Raw genomic sequence first — 14,633 nt, 5'->3', positions numbered from 1 at the left:
TCTGCACACTGCCAAAAGCTAAAATTTGTCTTGGCTGCATTTAATATTGTGTTAACATTTCTGGTGAAACTTCCCACTCATTTTTTATGATTGATATCATAATTATGGCGTGAAAATTGAGCTGAAGCATACCTCTTGTGCATAGTTCTTACAGCGACAATTTTCATCATTTTCTGCTGAAAGAAATCATCATATCTGTCCTAATACTAGCAAACATTTATTAGAGCTGTGCACCAATTGTGAGGTTTCAATTCGTTTTCTTTTTGTTTATGTTGCTATTTTTTTTTTCAAAATGTGGGTTGAATTTGAATGACGATCATTGTCTGTGAGGTGACAATCAGTGAAAAAACTAAAAGGTTCTACATATTGGCTAACGATTCAGTCTGCTAAATTGAAATGAGTAGAAGTAATTTATAATTTGATATTGAAATGCTCTATTGAAACAAAGAAAAATGAAAATATACGAAAAAGGTGCAGGACTCAGCAATTCGGCCCGTGAAGCCTGTACCATTGTTCAATATGATCATTGTGGATCATACAGTCTCAGCATCCTATTTCAACTCCCCACAACCCTTGATCCATTTAGCCACAAGGGTCACGTCCAAAACCTTTGCGAATGTCGAACATTAATCATACAACAGTGCAGCACAGTACAAGCCCATCTGCCCTCAATATTGTGCTGACCCTTTACCCTACTCTAAGATCAAGCTGACCTTCATACCCTTCATTTTACTATCATCCGTGTGCCTATTCAAGAGTTGCTGAAATTGCCCTAATGTATCAGACTCTCCTCCCACCACTGGCAATGAATTCCACACACCCACCACTCTCTGTGTAAAGAATTCAACTTTCACATTTCCCCAAAACTTCCACCAGTCACCTTAACATTATGCCCACTTGCAATAAACGTTTCTATCGAAGGGAAAAGTCTCTGATTATTCGCTGTATCTATACCTTTCATCATCATGTACAACTCTATTAAATCTCCTCTCACCCTCCTTTGTTCCAATGAGAAAAGCCTTAGCCCCATCAAACTTCCATCATAAGATATGCCCTCCAGTCCAGGCAGCATCCTGGTATATCTACTCTGCACACTCTCTAAGGTTTCTGCATCATTCCTATAATAAACAATTTGAACTGCATACAACATTCTATGGTTCGTCGAAACGGTGCTCTATAGAACTGCAGAATAGCAGTTCCCCACTAATGAAAGCAAACAAACCATGTGCCTTCTTAACAACACTATCAACTTCAGTAGCAACATTTTTGCGTTCTATAGATATGGACCACAAGATCCCTCTTTTCCTCTACACTGCCAACAGTCCATCTTCCGTAGTTAGACTGGCACCATTCCCCACCTCTTTCACCGCTACATTGAAGCCTGCAGCGGCGCCTCCTCATGCTCCTGCGAGGAGGTTGAGCAGTTCATCAACTTCATCAATACATTCCACCCCATCTTTAAATTCACCTGGATATCTCTGACACCTCCCTCCCCTTCCTGGACCTCTCCATCTCCATCAATGTTGACCGATTTGACACCAACAGTTTTTGCAAACCCACTGACTGCCACAGCTACCTGAATTACACCTCTTCCCACCTTACCTACTGCAATTCCTCCGTCTCCGCCGTATCTGCTCCCAGAAGGACTAGTTCCACCACAGAACGCACCAGATGGCTGTTCTTTAAAGACCACAACTTCCCTTTCCACGTGGTTGAAGATGCCCTCCAACGCATCCCATCCACGTCCTGCACCTTCGCCCTCAAATCCCATCCCTCCAACTGCAAAAAGCACAGAACCCTCCTGGCCCTCACTTCCCACCCTACTAACCATCGCATAAACCACATTGTCCGCCGACATTTATGCCACCTCCAAACAAACCCTACTACCAAAGATATATTTCCCTCCCCACCCCTTTCCGCTTTCTGCAAAGACCATTCCCTCCCTGACTACCTGGTCAGGTCCACGCACTCCAACAACCCACCTTCCCCTCCTGGCACCTTCCCCTGCCACAGCAGGAAATGCAAAACCTGTGCCCACGCCTCCCCCCTCACCTCCATCCAAGGCCACAAAGGAGCCTTCCACATCCATCAATGTTTCACCTGCACATTCACCAATGTCATTTATTGTATCTGCTGCTTCCGAAGCAGTCTCCTTCACATTGGGGAGACTGGACGCCTTCTTGCAGAGCGATTTAGTTAACTTCTCCAGGACAACCGTACCAATCAACTCCACATCCCCGTGGTCCAACATTTCAACTCCCCCTCCCACTCTGTGGACGACATGCAGGTCCTGGGCCTTCTCCACCGCCGCTCCCTCACTACCCAACTTCTGCAGGAAGAAAGCCTCATCTTCCGCCTCATAACACTTCAACCTCAGGGCATCAATGCGGACTTCACCAGTTTCCTCATTTCCCCTGCCTCACCTTACCCTAGCTCCAACATTCCAGCTCAGCAGTATCCTCAAGGCCTGTCCTACCTGCCAATCTTCCTTCCCACCTTTCTGCTGCACCCTCCTCTTTGACCTATCATCTTTATCCCGACCCCCATCCACCTATTGTACTCTTTGCTACCTTCTCCCCAGCCCCACCACCCTCCCATTTATCTCTCCATCACAGAGGTTCCCTGCCTTTATTCGTGATGAAGGGCGTTTGACCAAAATGTCGATTTTCCTGCTCCTCAGATGCTCCCTGATCTGCTGTGCTTTTCCAACACCACTCTAATCTAGCCTCTGATCTACACCATCTGCAGTCCTTACTGAAACCTTCAGCAACTGTTCCATCATAGCACCCAGGTCTGGTTGTACCTCAAATTTTCTTCAACTGCCACCATTCAGATCAGTATCTGTCTACCTGTGTTTGTGACCAAAGTGGATAGCCTTGCATTTCCCACATTATAATACAGTTGCAAAGTATTTGTCCATTTATTGAGTCTATTCAAGACATCGTGTGGTTTCGTAGCATCCTCCTCATAACAGATACTGCTACCCAGCTTTGTCTCATCTGCAAACCTGAAGATATTGTATTCAATTCCTTGTTCAAATCGTTAATGTATATTGTGGATGACTGATGTCCCAGCACTGAACCGTGCGGCAACCCACTCGTCACTGCCTGCCACTGTGAAAAAGGACACGTTTATTGAAAATCTCTGCTTGCTGTCTGCCAATCAGTCCTTTATCCAGAAGAATACATTACCTCCGATGGTATGAGCTTTAGTTTTCCGTACTAATCTCGTTTGGGACATTGGCAAAAGTCTTCTGAAACTCCGGGGACACAACATGCTGATACACCACTGTCTACTCTAATGGTCACATCCTTCAAAAATTCCCGAAGATTTGTAAAACATGATTTCCTTTTAGTGAATCCATGCTGAGTAGGACCGATACTGTGACCGGTACCAATCCTTACAGATTGACTCCAGCATTTCCCACACCACAATTTCAAGTCAACTGCTCTATAATTCGCCATTTTCTCGTTCCCTCCTTTTTAAAGATTGGAATTACAATAGCTACCCTCCAATCCAATGAAACTCTTCCAGAGTCGACAGAGTGCAGGAAAATGAAGACTAATGCATGTGCTATTTGTCCGGCCATTTGCTTAAATATGGTGGGATGCAGCAAATCAGGCTCTGGGGAGTTATTGGGTTTTAATTCCATCAATTTCCCTGATAGCATTTCGAAAATATCGCCTCCGCTCAATTCTTCCTTCATGCTTGACCCTCTAAGGACAAGCATTTCCTGAAGATCATCTGTGCCCTCCTTAGTGAAGACAGATCCAATATATTTGTTCAAATTGTATGCCATCTCTTTGTGGTTTACCATCAATTGAGCATTGAATGGTGCAAAGAGAGTACAAATGCCGTCAGTTTTTATATTTCATTCATTTTCATCGAAATGTGTTGGTCAGAATTGTGAAAGCCTGTTGGTATGCACACCAGGTGTTGTTGAAATCCAGCCAATTACACCGTCTGGGGGGTGGGAGGTGAAGACAAGAGGACATCTCTTTTGTTTCCCTGGAAGGGACGTGAAGTCATCAAGAAGTCGCCCAACATGCACATAAGCAGGGGCCTTTACAGGCTGAATTTAATATCTACCCGTTGAAAGCTTGATATGGAAGGTGCTTTAAAAATAAATTTTGTGATGCAGTTGGAAGAAAATGGATATATTAGAACCTTTAAAAGTGTCAGCAAGCAGAGTTAAAATTGTTTTGTGATCGATAGATCGCTCTTGAATACTGTTTGGTAATCCAATTCCAGAAATAGGCAAAACAAATGCAATGATAGGAAACTAATAAAATGAGAGTCGATCCCGTGAATTGGTGGTGAGAGTAAATATTGCAAATATAGCTAAGGACATATACACGTTTTCCTGAGAGCACAAACAGACGTTAATAGAGTACTAACATACCAGAAATTGGTTTCCACTATGGGGTCTGACTAGGACTGGAGTAAGGAGCTGTCAACATGTTTAAAGGAAGAGTGAAAACAGAATAAGCTCAGGTCATTGTTTGCACTCGTAGTGTTTGGATTTCAGTATGAAATTAATCAGTTCACATTAGCACTGAAGGAAATCAAGCACTGGGCATGGGGCCCGATTGAGTATTCCAGGAAAGGAAGAAAAAAACACAACTAGATCTCAGACCGTCGGATATGGAATGGACATATCCAGTTTTTGCACGATAATTGTAATTTTATGTTGTGTTATCAAAGCTACACGAAACTGTGCTGAACTGACGAATTCACACTGAATGCATTTATATCAAGTGACAACTCCTTGGAAATACCGAAGAGGAGTTTTAATTGTTGAAACAAATCTTTCCATACTCTCAATGACAGGGATAAACGAAACTTCAGTGCACTGATAATAAAAGCTCTGAAACATACAGAGCACTGGCTGTATTGATTATGACACTCGTTACACGATATTGGCAAATTTAATTCAAACATGTTAAAAGTCACCTGCCAGACTCTTCTATATCAAACTCAAACGAATCTGAAGGGAACAGCATTCACCTGTAATTACTGGAATAGACCATGTTAACAATATTCTCGACGCTGATCAACACACATCGAAACAAAATGATGCAGCACTAAATGGGTATGTTCATGTCGAATTTAAAAATGTTGTCCTGGGATCGGTGCTGCTGAAATCATCCTGTGTGAGATGGATGTAACGAGAAAGACGCGGGCCGATGTGTCCTGAATGGAACCATAAAAATGTGCACTGCGAATTCTGCAATTCTTCAACTGAGACTGAAAGCAAGGAATGCATCTCGAAACAGCGATTCATGCGTTTACTGAAAAGATATATAATCCCGACAAATCAGAAAAAGTGCGACTTGGAAAGAAGGAATGGACCAAACACGAATCAACCGCTCTTCAATATATCTACAGCAACTTGATTTTGTTTGTACCACACAGCCAGAGAGGATCGGAGGGGGTTGAATAATGATTTTTAATGAACGAACGAGACAGCATCGAATATTCGTCAGTGTACAAGAAATAACAATTCATAAGTTATTAATATTCTAACAATTCATGGAAATGCAGTTTCATGTTATAATCAAATTGCGTTTGTGCCAATGATCATGTGATTAATATCATTAGCACTTGAACACCCGGTACACTTGGAATATGTTACATTGCATGGCTCCAAAGCACAAAAAACAATGAAAATCTTCGTTTAAAATTTTTGAAAATGTGGCCTACAAAGTCTGCCGAAAGCAACAATAATGTGTAGCTCTCGGAAAACGTTGTTTCTTCACGGCATCTTAAACTGCTTCGCCCTTTCATTGCCATATCTGAAGGAAATCAAATATTATTTCAAAGAAAAATGTCATCTACTATGGTGCAATATGCAATGATATTTAATGACATCGAGGAACAATTGCAACAGGGCTCAGTTATCGCGCCCGAATGTTCTATTGAAGGCTATAGGGATTCAAAGCGACCATCAGTGAATTTGGTACATTTTGCTGAGAAAGTCTGGATGGCAATAGTAGAGCAGCTGGGAATGCATGTCGTGATGCCAGATTCACTGTTGAATAACGACATATGTCCTCATGCCTTCTCGAGTGGTGAGGTAAGAATCTGACATTAAACGTGTCGCCTTAAATGAAGCTGGAAGTTAATGGATTCATTTTTGGGTATCTGGAGATGCTATTCTCTTTCCCATAACAACCACAATAAAATATTGGTGACTCTGTATAACCAGCATGGAATGGTCTGTGTAAATGTGAGAGCTGCCGTTCTCTTTAGCTTTGCCTGGAGAGTGAATAAGTGAACGGTGATGGAAATTAAGGTGAAATATTATAAAAACACAAAGAAATTGACACATTTCATCACTGGACTTCTCTTAGCCATAAGACTAAAAATGTGAGGCATTCATTCAGATCAGGAAATTAATAAAAGTGATGTAAGTATGGAGAACTGAGAAAGTAATGTCCTGACAGATGGGAACAGTTATCTTCCATGGAGTGCAAAGCACAGTAAACATTCGTCCACCTCTCGTTCGACGATTTCATAATAATGAAGCATTAGAATGATATGTTCCTCTCTCATTTTTATATACTCTCCTAACGTTTAGAGAAAGAAAAGGCAACTGGATCCAGAGTCCATGAAGCATATCTCCTGCAGTGACAAGGAGACAGAGATCACGGGGAGTCCACACTTCATCATCCACTTGCACGCTTCAGCACTGCCGGGATCTTCAGGCCTGGTTTTGTGACACACGTCAAGAATAACTCTCACCCAATTTAGTTTGGAAATCAGTGGGCAGAGGTCATTAGCAATGGCAATGTGGACACTCGCTCACAGAAGACGGAAAACGACAGGCTGTGACCAACTTCAGGCAGACAGCACGGCTCAGTGGGTACTCTTCATGTCCCCGGAGTAGTGTCGTTGCAGGGGGCGATGTACAGATATCCAGCAAAGCCCCAGGTGGATTTGGGCACCATGTGCTGACAATGGGGCAGTGCAAAAGTGGCAGTTCTGCCATCAAGAAATTTACTTCAGAAAGCCAAGAAGGCATGAACATTGAATGTTGCCTTTGTTATTAACATGCACAACCCATGCAAAAACAATATTCAGTCTGGATCATGCTGCCCGTGAAAGTTGGCAGGTTGACAGTCTTGTGGAGTTCCACATGTTTCAATAATGGGAGGACAATTATTCACTAACAACATTGTCATCAGCTAGACGAAGGAAGGGAGGGCGTTTGTAGTGAGGTTGCAGAGAACACGAAGGTAGATGGAGGGAAAGGTAGTGTTGTCAAGGTGGGGCGACTGCAGAAGAACTTTGGCAGACTAGGAAAGTGGACAATGAAGTAGAATACCATGTGGGAACGCGTGAGGTCATGTGCTTTGGTTGGGTGAAGAGAAATATCTTCTCAATGGAGAAAAGGTTCAGGAATTGGAAAAACAGTGACGACGGGGTCCGAATTCAGGATTCTCTTCTGGTTGACATATCGGTTCATTTGGCAGTTAGTAAGGTCAGCAGTAATTTTAACCGCGTAAGAATACAGCAGCAGCAATGTTCAGCTGAAACTGTGAAAGGCGTTTGTCAGAGCGCATTTGGAATATTGCGAACCCATTTTGGGCTCTGTATCTATGGCAGAATGTGCTGATGTTGGAGACGCTTCAGGGGACGTTTATGTGAATGATCCCAGGGATAAATGACTTGTCATATGAGGAACACTTGAGGACTCTGGGTTTGCTTCTGATTTTCAGAAAGATGAGAGGGTATTTCATTTAAAATTACAGAATACTGAAATGTCTGGGTAAAGTTAACGTGGAGAATCTTTTTAGTAGAATAGAAGTGACCCGAGGGTCAGTCTTAGGTTGAAGGGATAAGCCTTTTAAACTGAGATGAGGAGGAATGTCTTCAGCCAGAAACTGTGGAACTCATTGTCACAGAAGTTTTGGAGGTCAAGTCATGAGTGTGTCAAAGACAGATAGATCGTTTTTTAAAATTCGTAAGGTGATCAATGATTTTTGGAGGAGGCAGTAGAATGGTGTTCAGAAAAATATCAGACAGGATTGAATTATGGAGCAGACTCTATGGACCCAATGGCCTTTTTCTGCTCATATATGCAATAGTCTACAATGTCTGATCACCTGACTTATTAAATGGTGATTTCAGCGCAATAATCAACTGAAGAAATTTCACTTCTAGTATGTGCACATGCCTAAACAAAAGGCGACAAGCGAACTGGAAGTTAACTAGCGAGGACGTGAGATAGGAAATTGTGCGGGAATGCAATGTTTCATACACATAATATATTTACATATGAAGTAGGGAAGCAAAAAGTAGTAAGGCAAGGCAGTGGAATATGTATATGCGAACAAATATAATCAATTTTGAAATTTAATTTACTGTTCATGTCAGATATTCCTATTTGCTCATTTTAACGATTTGAACAAAATAAAAAGTGGATATTTGAGCCCACCCTTTAACTCATCTCTGAATTTACCCTGTGTTCCAGCATAAATGAAAGGGTTGATGCAGGAGCTCAGAGACGGCAGAGTTATTGCGTTTTCTTGGAGTATAAATGATGATCCACTGAAAATAGAACCTGAGGCATAAGTAACATTTGCAATTCGGATATAAAGGACAGTTACAAAAAATGCTGAATAAAACAGCAGAAAACTGCCCGAGATAGCAAAGAGTAAAATGATGGACTTTTTCCGCTTCTCTACCTCGAAGTCAGTCCAATTCTCTCCTTTACTCTGGGCTCGAAGTCTCCTGCGAGCTCGGTTCGCTGCGAGAATGTGTCTGATGGTCATAGCGTTGAGCAGTAAAATCAGAATGAATGGAAGGCAAGGGTTTATGATGGAGCGGATCCAGTCATATGCCGTCCATGCAAATGACGAATAAAATATAGCTTTCATGTTGCAGAACCAGGGTATATTGTCAATTATGTACATAGGTTCGTATACAAAATACCAGAAGCTATTTTTCACGCAGATCAATGAGCATACGATTCCAATCACCCACGCTGCGTTCACCTCCGTGCAGTATTTTATTTTGAGCTTCTGGTAAGAAATAGCAACAAATCTATCAAAGGTGAATGCCACTGTTCACCAAGAAGAACTGTCAATGGCAGCAAAATTTAAAGCATTCCGAAGACTGCATATGGGTGTGATGGACAAGAAACTGAATGTGAAATAAATACCAGCAATCCTGTTTAATATTACAGCCGTCACCATGACCAGGAGATCCGCGACTGCCATAGATATCAGGTAATAAATTATACATCCAGAAAGACCACATCTTCTTCGAGACAGAATCACAATCACTGCCAGGTTAGCTGGAATCGAGAGACAGAGAAAGAGACTCAAATATTGCATTTCGGGGCACAATGAGGTCGAGAAAAACAATTGTTTGATTTTGTCATAAGTGAGTCATTGGTGAAATTGTCATATTTGAGGCATAGTCCTAATGTAAAATTATGCCTTAATTTGTGGCAATAGTTTTGCTCTCGAAGTGTCCTCACGATAAAATTAGATTAGATTAGATTACATTACAGTGTAGAAACAGGCCCTTCGGCCCAACAAGTCCACACCGACCCGCCGAAGCGAAACCCATCCATACCCCTACATTTACCCCTTACCTAACACTACGGGCAATTTAGCATGGCCAATTCACCTGACCCTGCACATCTTTTGGACTGTGGGAGGAAACCGGAGCACCCGGAGGAAACCCACGCAGACACGGGGAGAACGTGCAAACTCCACACAGTCAGTCGCCTGAGGCGGGAATTGAACCCGGGTCTCAGGCGCTGTGAGGCAGCAGTGCTAACCACTGTGCCACCGTGCCGCCCACATTAGGAAATATATTAGGCATTTTAATTGTTTAGCATTGTAAAATGATCTTGCAAAAAGTAAAAACAAAATCAAAACAAATAGAAACCGACAGTTTATTGTATAAATCCATGAAAAAAAATCACAGGTGAAGAAATACAGATAGTCTTGAAGCCAGCAAAAACAAAACATATGAAAGCATGGAAATTCACAAGAAGGTGGACGACAACTCACTGAAGATCAAACTAGTGTACATTTGTGTGAAAACATTCTTTAAGCCTTAGCAGTCATCTTTTCTCCAAAATCTTCTCAAACACAGGGACCTGAAAGGGCCATGGGCTCTTGTTTGATTTATGGGGGAAATGTGAACGCTACACAGCTACATTTGAACTCGATAATCATCTGGCATATTCCCTGTTGACTTAAAACACTGGAAAAGGCAGAAAATAAATTCCTTTGGAGAAACATTCTTTCAAGGTAGCAGTGCATCCTGGTCTTCAGTGTTATTGTCATAAATTATCAAATTTGTCATTGTATACATATGACAGAGAGATCCACCGAAATCAGATGCGAGAAACGGCAATATTATTTGGTAATATTTAATGCATGGGAAATCGTGATGATCACAATAGTCTTATAGAATTCCAGATCTTCAGAACAGAAGTGAAACCCTGTACTCATCAGAGTTAAATTCGGTGTCAACATCTACATAGAATGTAGCAGTAGAGAACTGAGATGAAATAAAAAGTATTTAAAATTGACAGGAGAGACACTGTTCGTTATATCATCGAAAAAATATAATTTTCTGCAAAAGAGTGATTTCCTTGCATTTCTTATACATCTTTGAGGAGAAAGTGAGGACTGCAGATGCTGGAGATCAGAGCTGAAAATGTGTTGCTGGAAAAACGCAGCAGGTCAGGCAGCCTCCAAGGAGCAGGAGAATCGACGTATGATTCCTAAAGAAGGGCTCATGTCCGAAACGTCGATTCTCCTGCTCCTTGGATGCTGCCTGACCTGTTGCGCTTTTCCAGCCACACATTTTCAGCCCCGTTTCTCATACATCTGTCAGCATTCCCGTGCCTCCTAAGATGCAACACCACTGACTATCCGTGACATAGAGGCCATATTGACTGAGTGCAGTGACAATTAGCTATGGGAAAACTAGTGTCAATCGAAATTCGGGGAGGAAATTTTCTGCTGGTTGAAGACATATCTCGGAGGAAAAAATAAAACGATGTTTTTATTGAAGATTTGTGACATATCGTTCAGGGCTGTCCTGTAAAACAAAAACAAATGCATCCCTGAGGGAAGTGTCCAAGGTCAAACTGTCTGCAGTTTGGTTCTTTCACCTGTCACGTTCTCTCCACCATCAGTTCAGAAGTAGTGAATTCTGCCATCAGAAGGTCGTGTACACATGAAGCAAGAGTGGACAATGTCCAGGTGCAAGATAACTAACAACTGCAAATAAAAAGGCCACAGAAGTGTCAAGCAATGAGTATCTCCAACAATATGACAGTGACGCCTTGACATTCAATCCATCAGCATCGCTGCATTTCCCATCAATAACATGCTGCAATTTATAATTCACAAAATAGTTCATGAGACTCATCATGTAACTAGAATGACTAAGACTAAGGAAAGGCAAAGACTTGGAACCCGACAGTAAGCAGCTCACGGCAACAGCTCCCACCCACGTTCACAATGTCGATAGCACACGCTGGACTGTAATCCAACACACTTCATGCACCGAAATTCAGCTCCAGAAACCCTCAAGAAATTTGACATCACCCAGTAAAATGCTGCTTGTTTCATTCGAACCATATCCGCAAATATTCAGCTCATCTCTATACACCCCCATCACCAACCAGTCTTCTTTCCGACCCATAACATCCAGAAGGAGAAGGGCAGCAGAGAAATGGAATATCCACAAATTAAAAGTTCAACTCTAATTCATTCACCATCCTGTCAGAGGAAGATGGTGTCTCATTAAAAGTGACACCGTGAAAGCAATCCCTCGAGTCTCTCCGGGGAATTTGATTAAATTGCAACGGGAAAGTGATAAACTACAAAATTCATACCTCAACATGAAGTCAGTAAATGGCCAACATTTAGCAGTAAACTGATGTAGTACCATTAATGTGAAATAAATGTTATGATGCTGTGGAGGAGAAGATACAAAAGATAAAGGAGAGATACATTATATCGTTGAATGGGTCAGCTTCATCCCATTAGCAGGAAGAAACAATATCTATCCGTTCTGAGTAACTAGATTCCTTAACAAGTAAGTACAATGTTACCTGGAATACCGATTGCTGCAATGATAGGGTAGTAAATACCAAATGCCAGACCTGCGGGTATTCCGTGCATTTTGATCTGTAGTTTTGAGCACACGTTGAAATTTGCTGAGAACTTGGCATCTACATATATGTAATGGCAGCCACTAGAGAGATAATTATGTTTTTCCTATCTTAATTAAATTCATTGCAACAAACACAATACGGCACCTGATGCTTTCCAGCTGTTTCATGTTTTGATAGAATCATTTACTGTCCATGGTCTCTGACAATGCCCTCGGGTGATCCATTCACATTTCACAGAATGAACCAATCGCTTTTTCATTTACATTTTAAGAAAAGGAAACATAAATAAACGGTAATTTCTCTGAGATTGGAGTTATTTTCCCAGCTCGCTGCGCTCAGAAATGTGTGTTTTCCAAGGCAAAAGCGACCAAATTCTCAGACCGAGTCATTGTTTAGTCAGGATGATCAGGATTCTGGGCGAATGTCGATCCTAGTATCTTAAACACTCCACACTCTCATTAATGTATCTGCCTGTATATTTCCTGTGTATTTTATCATGTACATTGTTATATTGGATGGGCTCATGAACTGTTCTGCATGATTAAATGAGTTTAGAACATTCCCATGTCATTGAGTTGTCGGTGAGCCTTTTCTGAAATTGCGTACAGGAAGTTAATTTTTTATCTATATTTTGTTTGACAAGACCCAGACACCAATGTAAACTAATGTTTCAGTCGTCAGCAGTGAATATGACAGCGCTGAACTGAAACTTCTTGGGGAATCCACTGAACTGCAACGGTTCTCAGATGCTATCATTTTCCACTGAATGCAGTTTTACTGAGGTTTTCCAAGCGCTAGCGAGCACAAGCAAACCAACTGCAATTTTCCACACGAAATCTAACGTTCAATCGCATCGTTTCCATAAACTCAGTGTCAATGGAATTGATAGGTCCATTCTGAACAGATTGGAATAGAGTTCAACCACGCTGTGGGCTATTGCACTGCATTCGACATTCAGCATGAATAACATTTCCATCAAATGCAGCGTGCACGACAATTAATGAAATCCAAGCACAAATTGTGGTTAGCACTGCTACCTCAAAGCACCAGGGACTTGGGTCCGATTCCAGCCTCAGTGTCTGTGTGGCATTTGCACATTCTCCCCTTGTCTGCGAGAATTTCTAACGAGTGCTCCGGTTTCCTCTCACAATCCAAAGGTGTGCAGGACAGGTGGATTGGTCATGCTAAATTGTCTATTGTGTTACATGCATGAGTAAATGTACGGCAGGGGAATGTGTCTGCGTGGGTTACTCTTTGGAGAGTTGGTGTGGACTTGTTGGACCAAAGGGCGTGTTTCTATACTGTGGCGAATCTAATCTAATCTAATTGATGGAAACAAACAGCAAGCCGTGCAGCGCCTCTGCAGACAGAGATAGATTCTATTGTTGAGAGTGTTGTGCTGGAAAAACTCAGTAGGTCAGGCAGCACCGGCGAAGCAAGATAATCTATGTTTGGCCAAAAACCCTTCATCAAAGATGAGGCTGGGAGGGAGAAATGGGAGGGCGAGTGGGCTGGGGAGAAAGTAGCTGAGAGTGCAATGGATAGATGGAGGTGGGGGTAAAGTTGATTGGTCGGAAAGGAGGGTGCAGCGGTTAGGTGAGAAGGAAGATTTACCGATGGGATGGTCATGAGGGCGGTGTTGAGCTGGCAGGTTGGAACTGGGATAAGGTGGTGGAAGGGAAATGAGGAATCTGGTGAAATCCAAATTAATGCTCTGGGGTTGGAGGCATCGGTTGTTGAGGGAGTGGCGATGTAGGAGGCCCAGTATCTGCATGCTCTTGGCGGAGTAGGAGGGGGTGTTGAAGTGTTCAACTCCGTGTGGTGGGGTTGGTTGGTGCGGGTGTGCCGGAGAAGTTTTCTGAAGCTCTCTGCGAATAGGACTCCTGTCTCTCCAATGTAGAGCAGATCGCTTCAGGAGCAATGAATACAGTAAGTGACATGTGTGGAAGTGCAGGTAAAATTCCTTTTGAGCCTTTGACGCAGGTGTGTGGGGGGGGAACGTGTGGGTGCAGGTTTTGCAATTCCTGTGGTGTCAGGGGAAGGTGCGGGAGCGCAGGGAGGATTGTTGAGGGTCGTGGACATGACGAGAGAGTCATAGAGTCATAGTGTCATAGAGGTGTACAGCACGGAAACAGACCCTTTGGTTCAACTCATCCATATCGACCAGATATCCTAATCCAATCTTGTCCCACCTGCCAGTACACAACTCATATCCCTACAAACTCTTCTCATTCATTAACACATCCAGATGCCTTTTAAATGTTGCAATTGTATTACTCAGCCGATTCACCCTTGTCTGATAGTTCAAATCTTCCAAACCTGGTAACATCCTTGTGAATCTTTTCTGAACTCTTTGAAGTTTCACAACATGCTTCCGAAAAGTAGGAGACCAGAATTGCACGCAATATTCCAAAAATGGCATCACCAATATCCTGTACAGGCACAACATGATCTCCCAACTTCTGAACTTAATACTCTG

At 42.4% G+C, this 14,633-nt stretch overlaps 1 pseudogene; it reads right to left on the bottom strand.

Annotated features, from left to right (window-relative positions):
- Nucleotides 1-8,393: 8,393 nt before the first annotated feature.
- Nucleotides 8,394-12,161, bottom strand: LOC148136430 (putative G protein-coupled receptor 139; annotated as a pseudogene).
- Nucleotides 12,162-14,633: the final 2,472 nt, after the last annotated feature.

The sequence above is a fragment of the Chiloscyllium plagiosum genome, unplaced genomic scaffold (assembly GCF_037043375.1).
Source record: "Chiloscyllium plagiosum isolate Xiang-an unplaced genomic scaffold, Cpla_swu_hap1 HiC_scaffold_45, whole genome shotgun sequence".
In the NCBI taxonomy this organism is placed as follows: domain Eukaryota; kingdom Metazoa; phylum Chordata; class Chondrichthyes; order Orectolobiformes; family Hemiscylliidae; genus Chiloscyllium; species Chiloscyllium plagiosum.
The sequence above is the reverse complement of the archived record's forward strand: the minus strand, read 5'-3'. Positions and strand labels throughout refer to the sequence as shown.